The sequence below is a fragment of the Mesoplodon mirus genome (assembly GCF_964341445.2).
Source record: "Mesoplodon mirus genome assembly, chromosome: 4".
In the NCBI taxonomy this organism is placed as follows: domain Eukaryota; kingdom Metazoa; phylum Chordata; class Mammalia; order Artiodactyla; family Ziphiidae; genus Mesoplodon; species Mesoplodon mirus.
Genome location: NC_138979.1, coordinates 14,603,484 through 14,617,762, shown reverse-complemented (window position 1 = coordinate 14,617,762; position 14,279 = coordinate 14,603,484). Strand labels below are relative to the sequence as shown.

General features: G+C 36.6%; 2 protein-coding genes across 2 annotated transcripts in view; both read right to left on the bottom strand.

The window, feature by feature from the left end:
* LOC309802235 (nebulette-like) overlaps positions 1 to 9,018 on the bottom strand; it is a gene marked incomplete at its 3' end in the record, with an annotated part of 94,982 nt that extends 85,964 nt beyond the window's left edge. Inside the window, exon 1 of the mRNA XM_082617669.1 lies at positions 8,871 to 9,018. The remainder of the gene's footprint in view (positions 1 to 8,870) is intronic.
* NEBL (nebulette) overlaps positions 1 to 14,279 on the bottom strand; it is a 339,992-nt gene that overhangs the window by 121,235 nt on the left and 204,478 nt on the right. The gene's annotated exons all lie outside the window — the stretch shown is intronic.

Sequence of the window (14,279 nt, the reverse complement as noted above, 5' to 3'; positions counted from 1 at the left end):
CTGTGCTCCGCAACGGGAGAGGCCACAGCAGTGAGAAGCCCGCGTACCACAAAAAAAAAAAAAAAAAAAAAGAAACTGATGGACCACTTAAAGAACCTAAGTGTTTTACTGAAATGAGACTTTTCTATTAAAAACTTGAAATCTTCAAATACTCAACAGAAAAGATCTTGAGGAATTAAGGGAAATGCAGCATCTCTTATTTCTGTTCCACAGAGGACCCAGCTTCTTTCCTTGATAGAGCCAGCAAAATGGTTATTTTTAAACTGCTGGGATCTTTAATAATATCCAATTGCCATGAAATGTTTGAATCAAAAATACTGTTACATAAAATGATATCCAAAGCCTTCAATTTCATTTGTGTTATCCCTCATACAAACTCTGCTGCAAATTTTGGAGAAAGATAACTCCATATAAAAATGGAGGGAGGCAGTCAAGAACTCTTAGAAGCCCCCTCTTCTGGCCCCTACCAGGTACTCTGAGAGGGCATGAAAGGGTAATTGCCACATGCCAAGCACCTGCCTTGGGCTTTACATATAAAATCCTACTTAATCCTCCCAACATCCATTTCACAGATGAGACACTGAGACGCGGAGTGAACTCGCCCAAGTTCTCACAGTAAGAGATTCAAACCCAGGTCCGTATTACTTCAGTGCATGTAAAACCCGCTAGACCATAGAGCAATAATAGAACGCTGACTCACTGACTGACTTCTGGTAGCAATATTATTATTTTCTATTATCTTTTTCGATTTCCAACTTCAAAGGAATTGTCGTTACTGATGGTTCTTGAAAGGAAGAGTACTTGTGGTATAGAGACAATTTGGTTCCTGGGATGGGCAAAAGCAAGACTCTCCCAGAGTTAGAATCAAAGGTAAAAGCAGGTAACAGTGAAAGCATGATGAGCATCCTTGACCTGACACAACCTAATCTGAGAAGCCTTCCTGCTTTTCATTCATTAATGGTACATTTATAAGCGGTAGTGAGCCAGCAAATATTTAACAACCATCTTTCCCAGGGAAAGAAAGGAAGAAAGGAAGGAAGGGTGGGAGGGAGAGAGGGAGGGTGGAGCACAACTGGCTGGGATGAGCTGTTAGGAGCCGGCACCTCTCATGAAGCACTGTAAGAACAGAAGCCTGTATCTCCTAGTAAATGGACCAAGTGTCACCAGGCAACCTGAGAAACTAATCTTCCAAAATTTAAAATACTCATTTCAAGATATACCATTATGCCATAGTGCTATTCTGTTCCTTACTTGCATGTTGAAATCATTCTAAATAATAAGATTTCAAATTTATTTAAGCAGTGCTTTTTCTCTTCTGATCATCATATACTGAGGTCATAAAGTCTGTGTTTGTGGTTCTCTTAATGATAATTCAGATGCATATAAGACATTGCACACACAAATGGAGGAAGTGGAACGGAAAATAATTTAAGAGGCAGATTTCATTGTATCCAAATAGAGCCTGCTCTTTCTACATAGCTGCCTTGACACCCAAATAGATCTGGTGTGTTTTCTTTTAATGGGATTCAATACATAACAGTTCAGAATATAGTTAAGTGTTCATTGAAAATAGTGTGATAGCAATGACCTTTACGGTAAGGTTTCTCTGATTGACACAAAACTGATGAAGATAACTTTCCAAAAAAACTGAAGAATTCTCTAGATTTAGACTAGAATATTAGGAAAAAATCACCCCCAAATTTAAGAGTAATTATAATTGTATAAAAGAAATATTGGCCTTATATGCACTCCTGAGCTGAAAATGACATTTAACAAAATGGATAATTTTTTAAATGAATATTCTCTAGCCATTTCTTATAAATCTACATTTTTAAAGCATGAAGTAGCTACTTTTAAGGTTTTCCATTATAAACTGTCCAAAAAAGTGAACTTTATAAAGAGCATTCCCACTCTGAGGGTCTTTTTTTTCCCACTCTGAGGGTCTTTTTTATGTCAAAATTTTACTTAGATGTAAAGTTTGCTGAAAAGGAGGTAATTTTGTTGACACATATTAATGAAGTAACAAGGACATCTTTGTTTCAAGATTTTTAATTAAGCTTTGATACTACCCCACTATCATCATAGTCCTATGAAATACTGTTTTCTCACAGAAATTCACTATGTGTGCATTTGACCAAGGCTGTACTTGGCTTCTTATTTTAGGATTTAAAATCATTAGACATGTTATTTCCTTTGACAATTCTTTATGGTATTTACATTACTCTCTCGTACAAAGCGCCGTGAGTAAGGAAGTCTCAGATTTTCATTTCATCAGATTAAATAGCTAAATTGTATAATCCTATTTTAAAGTATTCATCTGTATGGGTTTTTAAAAACTTATCATAATAGCTTTAGATTTTCTAAATAAACCTTACAAGATTCTTTTTAGAGACCACCTGTGGTCAACTCAAAATACAAAAATTTCTATATGGGGTAAATTATCTTTATTATAAAATCTAATCTTCTGGGATAGAGTTGCAGAAGACTTTCTTGTAAAGAAGATTATGCTTTGACTAGTTCTTTATTTGTCTTTTTATTATATCTTAAGTTCAGTATTTTATTAATTCTTTTTTTTTTTACTTTTCCAAACACAGCACTATCTTTGTTTAAATATTCAAAGGTTCGAATGTTTATGATATAAGGACTAAATAGTTTTCAAAATATCATCAAAAATGTATCTTTTAAAGTTTATTACAGGCTTTTATAATGTTTGTATCTCAGAAACAGGACTAGTGATTGTATTTGGGCCATGATTTGACGAAGATCATAACTGACTCATGAAATGTGTTATAATGGAGCTTCTGCTCAAGTTCTTTATGTTATACTAAAAAAACAGAACACATGCATGAGATCGTATTCCACACCGAATTGATAGCAGAACTTTACTTTTTAGCCTGGCAAAAACACTACGACTGACCAGGCAAGAATGGCTACGGACGGGAGAGATTCGAAGCCCACTAGCTCCTGACTGAATGAACTGTGGTCACAGAACCATCACTTGGAAAGGGTGAGCTCTGGAAGCACCACTCTGGTGTGCAGCGAAGAGAAAGTGCCTCAGGAGGAGGAGTCCCAAGATCTGGGTTCAAAACCCCACTCTGCTACTGACCTGCTGTGTGGTGGCTGGTGGGTCACCTGAGGTCTTTGGTCCTTTATTTTCTCGAATGTAAAAAATTAGGCCAGCCTTTCCAGTTCTGAGATCGTATGATTACCTGATTACCAAATTTATCTTATCTACTAATCACCATGGTACAAAGCATTCAAAGATGAAAACATTATCATCAACAAATTCTTTGATCAAATCACTTTTTTTTTTTTGGTCAAAGAGTTAATAGAAGTCAACTATGTTGAATAGTAGACACTGGGGTAAGTCCTTTACATTTCTTATCTCCTGGCATCCTCATCAACTCTCTAGAAAGTAAATACTATCTGGACCCCCAAACTGAAGATAAAAAGGGCACAGCACTTGCTTAAAAGTAACAGCAAGAGGACCAGAACTAAGATCTTCTATATAGTTTATGTATTGCCCCACCATTTATAACCACTGTGTGCATTCAACACTGTGATGTCATACAGCTGGAATCTACTTTTTTTTTTTTGGCAGTATGCAGGCCTCTCACTGTTGCGGCCTCTCCCGTTGCAGAGCACAGGCTCCGGACGCGCAGGCCCAGTGGCCATGGCTCACGGGCCCAGGCGCTCCGCGGCATGCGGGATCCTCCAGGACTGGGGCACGAACCCGTGTCCCCTACATCGGCAGGCGGACTCCCAACCACTGCGCCACCAGGGAAGGCCCGGAATCTACTTTTAAAAACACCCTTTGTATTTTGACTACAGGTCAGAACCTAACCAGGTGTGACTGAGTGGTTGATAAAGTACAGGATGTTTATAAAGCCCATTTCCATACACATCAAAATGTTTTTAACTACTAAAAAGACTTAGCCTTTAAACAACTACATGAACATTTTCATAGTCTAGTCTAAAAACAGAGTATTTAATTCAAGGTACTTACATATAAGAAAATATAAGTGGATTCCATATGCACATAAAACAGTGATGTAGTCCCAAGGCATGGGAAATCATCGGTGATGTAGCTATGCTGAGTATATACATGGCCATGTGTTCCAAAATCGATATAAACATAATCAGTGGGAAATTAAATTCTGATAGAGCCAAGAGTATGGCTTTGAAAAGCTTTTAAGCATTTATCTCTCCAATGATCTCGTGAGGAGTTCAAGCTCGCTTTTCAAGCAATGACACTGTCCAAAGCTCTAAAAAGCAGATATTTATCATAGCACTAAGTCTGTTGCAAGAATTTCTTGGCAGTTTGACTCAATATAAGAAAATAAAGTTTTCATGTCATCACAAATGGGGAAAGAAGTTATCTTAAGCACTATCTTTCCTTAACCCTCAATTTAATTAACATACTCTCTCAAGGTTATAATAATAGCTTTTATTATCCTTCACACTAATATTTTAGTTGTCCTGCAAATATGAATGTAAATGTGAAAAAAATAACTTTTTAAAAATTACACTAGATGACCAACACAAAATAGATGACCAACTTTATTTATATTAGTTCTGTTTTATATATTCAGTTGTATTACATCTCCCAAAGGAATACTTTGGAGACAATGGCACTGATATGTTTGAAATACAAATGTATATTGTTCATATATACATTATTTCAAATAACTGAGTATTTGATTCAAAATATCAATGTTTGAACTATTATGTATAAATCACTATGTTAGGCATTATAAGAAATATAAAACAATAAAATCTAGCCTTTTATACTCAAGAAGCTTTTAATCCATGAGTAGAGACGAAACAATGAGAAAATACACTGAAGTCATCAGGGAATTACAGAGTGCTGTGACAGCTCAGAGAATGAAGGAAATCAAAATATCAGGGAGACTCTAAAGTTTCATGAACATTGCCTTGGATCTGCACACTATGAAGGTAAGTCAGTTTTTCATAAGTGAGAAAAGGAAGGCTGGAAGACAAAGCATGAGAAAAGATAACAGAATGACCACACTATGGCCCCCATGAGAAATGAGTTCAGCGTGCATGGGGAAGGTCTAGGAGTAAGGAATACATGAAAGGCAAAATGAAGACAGCTTCAAATGCCAAGCCAACAATTTTAAATATAATTCAATCAGAAATGCTGCCTCACAAAGTTTTAAGCAGGGGAGTGACATATAAATCAAATATAGAAAGATTACTCTAGTTGCAGTGCAGGTGAAATATGCTGAAATGGAAGGAAGAAGGATATCAGAAGACTTCTGCAAAATAGTCCAGGTAAGAAATAAAAACCTATACCCAGGATTATGAAAGCTGATAAAGGTAAAGGGTTGGGAGACACTAAAAATGTAGGCTGGGCAACAGACAAGAAGCAAAAATGAGAGGAGAGAGATCATTCTAAGGTATTTTGAGTTGTTGGGATAGAAAGGGAAATAGCCTCAGGCACAAGCATGTTGAATCTAAGATGGAATTGTTCAGGTGAAGTAACAGCTATCAGTTAGATATGCATAGCTGTCAGATTAGGGCACTGATTCAGCTCAGGAAAAGAGGTAAGAGTTCAGAGAAGCAAATCTTGGAGAAAAAGAGAACAATTTTCAAAGGTATCTCCTAAAAGAAAAGCAATTCACCCTCAAAGGACACTGATGATTGTTCATGTTGTACATAGGAAAAGGTACACTCCTGAAACAAGGTGTTCCAAGAGAAAATGAAAAATTCTCTCTATTCTGTTTTCTTAACAATTCTCAAAACCTACTTTGTTTTAATGGAATGCTTCATTTGAAATATTTATTGAGACACCATTACATGAATAAGGAACTTGGAATACAAAAACAAACAAAACAAAACAAAAAAATTAACTGCCCTAAGGGGCTTTTAAAACCTTTTACATATTTTTGTCTGGTTATAAAAATGATAAATGTTCATAGTGTACTGGAAGTAGCAAAAAGCATGAAAGCCAACTGTTTGAAATATTGTATCAGGAATTGTTGAATTGTATAAAATACTTTTCCAGCATAGATCACTTTTCTTATTTGATATTTTGATCTGTTATGGACAGCATATTGGTTTTATTATTTTATATTAATAGGTGCCCTAATATTGAACCATCCTTGCATTCTCAGATTAAATACTACATTTTTTTTTTTTTTTTTTTTTTTTTTTTGCAGTATGTGGGCTTCTCACTGTTGTGGCCTCTCCCGTTGTGGAGCACAGGCTCCGGATGCCCAGGCTCAGCGGCCATGGCTCACGGGCCCAGCTGCTCCGCGGCATGTGGGATCTTCCCGGACCGGGGCACCAACCCGTGTCCCCCGCATCGGCAGGCGGACTCTCAACCACTGCGCCACCAGGGAAGCCCCTAAATACTACTTTTTACAGATTATTCTTTGAATAAATACAATTTTATAGCATTTGTTTATATAATAGTATGTAGATGAAAATGCACAAATATGTTCATGACTAGAGCCATTTATGTTGATGAACTGGAGTTTTCTTTTGAGGCTGTCACCTTTTTGTGTGCTCTCTGCCAATTTATGTACTTTTGAAATGGTTGTTCCCTAAACAATAGGACAGACTCATCAATAAGCTGTAGCAGACACATCAATAAATTTGCCTGTGTGAACCATTCTCAGGTCCCAGGCTCTTATGAGACTATGACTCACACGACGTGACTATTCAGCGATAGCTCATTAGACCCAGAGCAAACACCTCACTCGAGGAGAAGTACATTGGCCATTCAGTGAGCAATAAGAAAGTGTTTATGTGTTTGAACCAAGAGACATTTAGCTGTAGATAATCAGACAGTGGTGAGTGCTAGAGCTCTAAGGCCAGTGGGTGGCTATTTTTCAACCATATGCTGATAAGCAGGCTAAGAAATCCTGTATTCAGAGAAAAACAGGGACAAAGAACTGTATGTATGCTAAAACACATGATGAAAGAGGTTTGTTTTCTAAGAACTTCACAGTTCCCATGAAGTTCAGCCTTACTTGTTAGAACTGCTTTCTATGAGATTACACTAGATCCTTCCTATAAATCCTTTTTTACTTTAGCCATTTCTTAGAATTAAACATCCCTAAGACAAGATCAGGGACAGGAGCCTTTCATAATTATTTCACAATATTTTTCAATGTTTTCTTTAGTTATTGCTTTGCTCAGCTTTTCTAATTCCCCTAACATCATTTCAGTAATCTACATAATTCTTTTAAAAATCTATTTTATTTGTATTTTCCAGACTTATTAACATAATGGCCTATTACCAGTAGTTAATTTATTGACAAGCTAATCAGACTCTGAACTAGAGGCAACAACACATCTAAACAGATGTTCAAAACTTAAAAGAAATGTATGAGAGTAAAAATAATGGAAATGATCTTAAATTATCAGGACAACTTTAATAACCAATTAGATATACATTGACTATATACTACACTAGCTCTCAAGATTTATTTTTTATATATTAGTAAAAGTTCTTTATAATACAGAGCTGGGATCTATGAATGAAATATGAATGAAAATAAACAAACCTATCATTATAATAATATTTCACCAACAAATACCTTTTCGACATTTAGCTATATAAGACACTAGGCTTTGAAAATTTTAAGGTTGATGTTTTAAATTAGACCTGCAAGCTAACAGGACATATTTAGAACTAGAGAGTAAATGAACATTCTATTAAAAACATAATCGTTAAAACTCATTTCCAAATGTTATCATAACCTTATCACTTAGTTATATAGCATAATAAGACATAAAAGATTATCTTTAAATTATAATCCTTATTAACTAAGTCATCCCTAATTTCAGATATAACTAGCTTTTTATTTCCTAGGAAAGAAGTAAAACACAATGAATCATAAGATGATTAACCAGTCATCTGGTTTGACTAGATGTTTGATGAGTACAGATTGCTAAATGTCAGAATTCAAGAACTACAGGCCAGAATTGTTCTTTATGGAGTTCCCAACTTTTTTTTGGAACAAATACAAAAGAAGGGAGGGTGGAAACAGTAGCAAATTATCAAATTTAAAATACAAAAAATATTTAATGTAGGAATATCTATGGTCTTATTATGAAATCTTTCTTAGGCAACTCTGAAGAAAACAATTTAATTTTCAAATACTCCCCTGATTAAAAGCCTCTAACTTTATTTAGGGATAAAATGTGTCCCCAGCTGAAGCTCTTCAAGGCAATAGACTGTTTTATACTCTACCACTAGAGTGACAGACCAGTGATACTTCAAACAGGATATACACATCCTGCACTGCATTGACATGCAGGGAAAATCACTGGAATGTCTATCCACAAATTTTTTTTACTCTGAAAATTTAAGATAGAAAAATTTAATAACTGATGGATCTACAGTAGCACATGTATGTAATTTATAAGTAAATATAAAATATACTAGGAAATGAGCTCAGACTTTTATTTACTGATAGGGACTACGCGGTAAAAAAGAAGAGTTCAGTGCACTAAATCATAAACCTCTTGATGACAGAAACTACCCTGGATTAGCCTAATAGTCCATGTGTACCTAGAACAGAGTTTATGAGAGTATTAACTTTTTACAAAGTTAAAAAGCAGGTTGTGAATCCAGAATCTACCATTTTGTTCTCTCCGGGAACACAGACATACAAAATTGCACTTAAAATGCTGCCAGCAAATCACTGTCTTCTGTAATAGTCACTAATACTGTATTTTCACACTGGCCTGATACACTGAATTCATTTCTCTCTTCAAAATGCCTTTGCCATTTTTCATCTTTCTTACTGATGTGTCTACTGATGTCACAACTGAATGTACACTGCTGAGCTAGGATGCAATTTGAGGCAGGTTTAGAAAATGTCTATTTTACTTACTTCTGACTGCACATTATTCACTCTTCAGCCACGCATCACTATGTACCTCATCTTTAACTCGAAATTTGGGACAATTTGGATCTGGAAAAGACTGGAAAAAAATAAAGGTAGTTATGCAAATTTTAATATAAACAAACTCACCCGGAGTCTGTTCAGTCAACATAGGAAAGTAAACTCCCTCTGAACATCATGTAAAACGTTGAGCAGCAACCATGTCTATAAAATCAATGTGCTTTTCTGTCTCACACTGGCCTTCACCAAAATCATTCTACTTAATTTTCAAGATACATCTTTGTGTACCTGCCAAGATCTTATGAATAACATCTGAAGGAAAAAAAATGAGAAAAAATATTTTTAACTCCCTCTTCTTACAATCTGATAAAAGCAATTTAATTGTGTTAAAAGAAAGGTGATATTATAAACAAAATTTAATATGACCATTGAGGAAACAAGAATGAACGTTTCCATTAAACTATTATTAAAATAGGGCTTCCCTGGTGGTGCAGTGGTTGAGAGTCTGCCTGCCAATGCAGGGGATACGGGTTCGAGCCCTGGTCTGGGAAGATCCCACATGCCGCGGAGCAACTGGGCCCATGTGCCACAACTACTGAGCCTGTGTGTCTGGAGCCTGTGCTCCGCAACAAGAGAAGGCAGAGACAGTAAGAGGCCCGCGCACCACGATGAAGAGTGGCCCCGGCTTGCCACAACTAGAGAAAGCCCTCGTGCAGAAACGAAGACACAACACAGCCATAAATAAATAAATAAATAAATTTATAAAGGCAAGAAAACCAGACCTATTCCAGAAGCTCACAAATGTTTAGCTTTAAGAAAAAAATTACTAAAATAACAGGGTCCAAAATGGTATACATGGGATACAGTAGGCATAGCGGTTAAAACATAGGAGTTGGAGGAAACACATGAGTTAGGATACAAGCTCCATTATTTACCAGCTCCATTAGATTGGGCAAGTTATTTAACCTCTCAGACCCAAGCATTCCTCATAAGAAGTACTGAAATAATAAAGACTGCATCCCTAGATAGGTTTTGTGATAATTAAATAAGAGGATGTACTTAGAACACTTTAATCAGTGCACTTAGGTAAGTGCTTAATAAATGCTTAATGTGGGGCTTCCCTGGTGGCGCAGTGGTTGAGAGTCCACCTGCCGATGCAGGGGACGAGGGTTCGTGCCCAGGTCCGGGAAGATCCCACATGCCACGGAGCGGCTGGACCCGTGAGCCATGGCCGCTGAGCCTGTGCGTCCGGAGCCTGTGCTCCGCAACGGGAGAGGCCACAACAGTGAGAGGCCCACGTACCCCCCCACACACACACACACAAAATAAATAAATAAATAAATGTTTAATGTTATTGTCATCCTCTCAAAATTGTTTCCACTTAATATGACCATAATAAAAGATTTTGGCATTTAAAAAATTCCAGAAATTGACCAAAATATTAATATATTTCTGGGAATCAGTAGCAGGGTTCTTTCCCAAATATTCTAAAATGAATATATTATAATTAAAATAAACTAAATCATGTATTATTTTAAATATTCCAAACTAAGAAAATATTTTGTGATAAGAGAAGGCATCCGAACGGGTTCTAGATCCTTGCTAGGAGACTAGTCACCCATATTTACTGAGAAAAATCATATCTTTATGAGAAAATCATGCAATGTAGTAGTTGAAAAAATGGGTTCCAGTCCCACTGCTGACTATCTGGTAATCATCTTGGTGATTCTGGATGAGTTTGTACAACTTCTGGAAGCCCTACTTCCCGTCTTTGCAAAATGGAATAATAAAAGTAGCTCATTTGCGTGGTATCTCTAAAAATGCTTCTGTTTCAAACTTCACGTTTTTATAAACACAGGAATCATGTCACCATTACTTTTGTTTAAAAACTATTTTTCTCACATATATTAAAGAGCTCCTGTTATTAAAACTGTATGCTCCTGGAGCATTAATACATAGAATGAGATAAATCAGCCAGAGACAGACCCAAGTACATATGATAAAGGGCATTCCAACCAACGGGAAAAAGGAAGATGCCTTAGTAAATAATGTTAGAACAACATGGGAAAATATTTAATTGGATCCACTCCTCATACCTCACACCAAGATAAATTCCAAATGAAATCTAATTGTACAAAATGAAACCATGGAAGAAAATAGCTGGAGCTTACTTTAGAACCTGGAAGTGGGAAACCATGCCCATCTCAAAATCCAGATCCAATGGAGAAATGAATTACCACATAAAGATAAATATAACTACAAAAAAATAAGTAATAATTAAAATTTACATGTAAAAATAAAACACTGTAAGCAAAATAAAGATAGTAGGGAAAAGAACTGCAATATATCATGAAGGAATAATAGCCCTAGTTTATAAGGAACTTCTAAAAACTGAGAAGGGAAAGATCAACAGCCCAATGTAGGCAAAAGATGTACATATAGTTCATAGAAAAAGAAATGTAAATGGTCCTCAGCATAAGAAAAGATGCTTAACTTCACAATGATATGAGAAATACAAATTAACACAACATGAGATCCCATTTTTCACCTTTCAGATTAGCCAAAACTCCAAAAGCTTACAACATACTCTGTTGGTGAGACTGGGAAAATTGGCTCTCTTGTATATTACTGTTGGGAACACAAAACCTTTCAAACCCAGTGGAGATGGATTTGGCAATTTCTACAAAAATACTTATGACTCTTTGACCCATCAATTCCTCTTATAAAAATCAACCCCCAAAAGTACTAGTAAAAAATATGAGATAATGTATGTACAAGACTATTCATTACAAGACCAATAATAGCAAAGGACTGGAAATACCCCAAATGTCCATCAACAAGGGACTGGTTAAATAAACTACAGTACAGCACACAAGGGAGTGTCAGATACATAAGGCAGATCCCCATATACTGCTATGGACTGCTCTCCAGGATACATGAATAAAGAAAAAAGCAAAGTATAAAAGACTGTGTACTGAATGTTACAGTTTGGGTGAGAAAGGGAAGAACATATGCTATATAAACACAGCTACTTACATATTTGAGAAGAAATAAGGGAAAGATGAACCAAAATTAATCAGAAGAAAAACCAAAACAATTTTTATCAAGAAAGGGACAGACCAAAACGGAAGAAATGGAGATCAAAGTGAGATCTCTCCCCACATACTTCATTTCATAGTTTTGATTTTGGAAAATCATGTAAACATGTTATATAACTGAAAAATATAAACAAAAAAGACAAAAATAAAGCAACCTCCAAAATTTAAAATCAAACTGAAATAAGTGGACCTAACTATATATCAAATTAACTAGCATAACCACACAGAAAACAATTCTTCCTAGTATTTGGACATGCTGCATTCAGTGTATTTGGTACCACTAAGGTTGTTATTTTGCCAATACTATATTTTCCTTTCTTAAAAATACGTGTTTATTAGCCCTGTCCACTGAAGCTGTTTAGAAGTAATGACAACCCAGTAAAAATGGGTAGTCAAAATATTAGAAAGACTGTTTTCAATCTGTGTCACGAACAGTCTGAGATAATCACCAAGAGAGTGAATTTATGCCTTTTTCTAATTAGGAAACAAACGTTGAGATTTTACCTAAACTGTTAAGAGAATCCAGAGTAGTGCTGGTCCATGGTAAATTTTTCAGGTTTTCTTATTTCACATTAGAAAAATAAGAACAAATTCTCTCTCTCTCTCTCTCTCTCTCTCTCTCTCTCTCTCACACACACACACACACACACACAGCTATACCAATATATCCACATCTAAACATACATACACATACTCTCTTATATTCCTATATACACACACAACCACACATATACACATATAAATACATATATATGAACATATGTGTCTGTGTGTGAAGTTGGCAATAACCCTTACCACAGTTTTATGTGAAAATGCACTTTTTTGGAAGGAAAAATAGAGTAAGTATTGGTCCTAAGTAGGTTCCCCCCATTTTTTTTTTTTTAATTCTTGGCTCCAAATCAAATGTCTGGACACTGTATGACAGAGCAAACCCCACAAACACAGAGAAGCACGAGGGTCAAGAGAAAAGAGAGCGAACCTGGAGAGCCGACAGCCAGGAAGGGCATCTCCGCTCTGCATCAGCCAGGCTGTGGCTCTGGACCAACAACCCAACATCTGCATGCCTTGCTGACTCCTCTGTGACACAGGGACACCAAGACGGGCCCACCCACCTCACAGGGTTGTTTTGAGGCTTCAAATGCACCGAGTGCTTCAGAAACATTAAAAGCATGAGAGGGATATAATTTATTCTATTTAACCAGGATGTATACAGTGATACACATCAATAATTCAGAGTGTCACTTTACATCCCTCCCTGCCCCCACCAAAAAGCAAAGTGATTCATTTAAGAGCACTCGAGACAGAAACAAACCTTGACGGGAAAATCTAGCCTATTCCTTCTAATCAGCAGGACTGTGTCAAAACCATTCTGGACAGATGGATATTTAGTTTGATTTTTAAAGACCTCCAGGGAAGGAGATTCTACAAACTGCCTTGACAGCTGATGTGCCAACACATTGTAGGATAACTTATAAATATAAGGACAGTTGCGAAGGGTCTCCAGAATGCAGCCCAGAGTGTGTGTGCACTCACTGAGCACACACACAGCTAAGGAGGTTTCTAAAAATTGTAGCCATCCCTTTGATTGCTCTTCCTCTGCCTTTTAATTATAAGTGGTCCTCCGGAAAGCAAGTAAATTAAGTGCAGGGGAAAAAAAGAGAAGACTTTGTGTTAATAAGAAAGGTTCTGAATAACATAAAATAAAATGATCATACCAAACATGCAGAAATGGAATATTTCATACAGAAATAAGGGTGGAATGGTGCAGAGCGTTCTCTCTCCTGGCACATGGTAGATGCTCAGTAAACATCTGTTAGGTGAATACATCTGAGAAGTATAACCTGCCTCTTATCCATATTAATGAGGAAGTGTCTTCTTGATATGCTGTTTGGAAGTGACCACAACACAGCTGATTGAACGCCGAAGAGTCAGTTAAATCTGTTGTTCCATCCTTCTACAGGGTTACTGGCTCTCAGAATCTGTTGTTTACCAACTCAGGTAGACTTCCAGACTTAGCTCCAGGCCACAAGAAGTCCTCAAAGCCAAAAACCCAGCAGGAATAACAGGAGGGACAAATGGAGGATCAAATCCAGCCTGCACTTCCTTCCCTGGTCCTCTTCTCATTCATCTGCCCAGAGGGGCACCTCTCCTAATTCTGCACAGAAGCACTTTGTACACTTTCAGAAAGCCTTGCTTTGCCCCACCTCTAGGTCTCCAAGATTTGAAGACTGCTCTTTCAATAAAGAACAATCCTTGGAGACTGAAGAGCAAATCCAAAATCACTCCAAATCAGTGACTG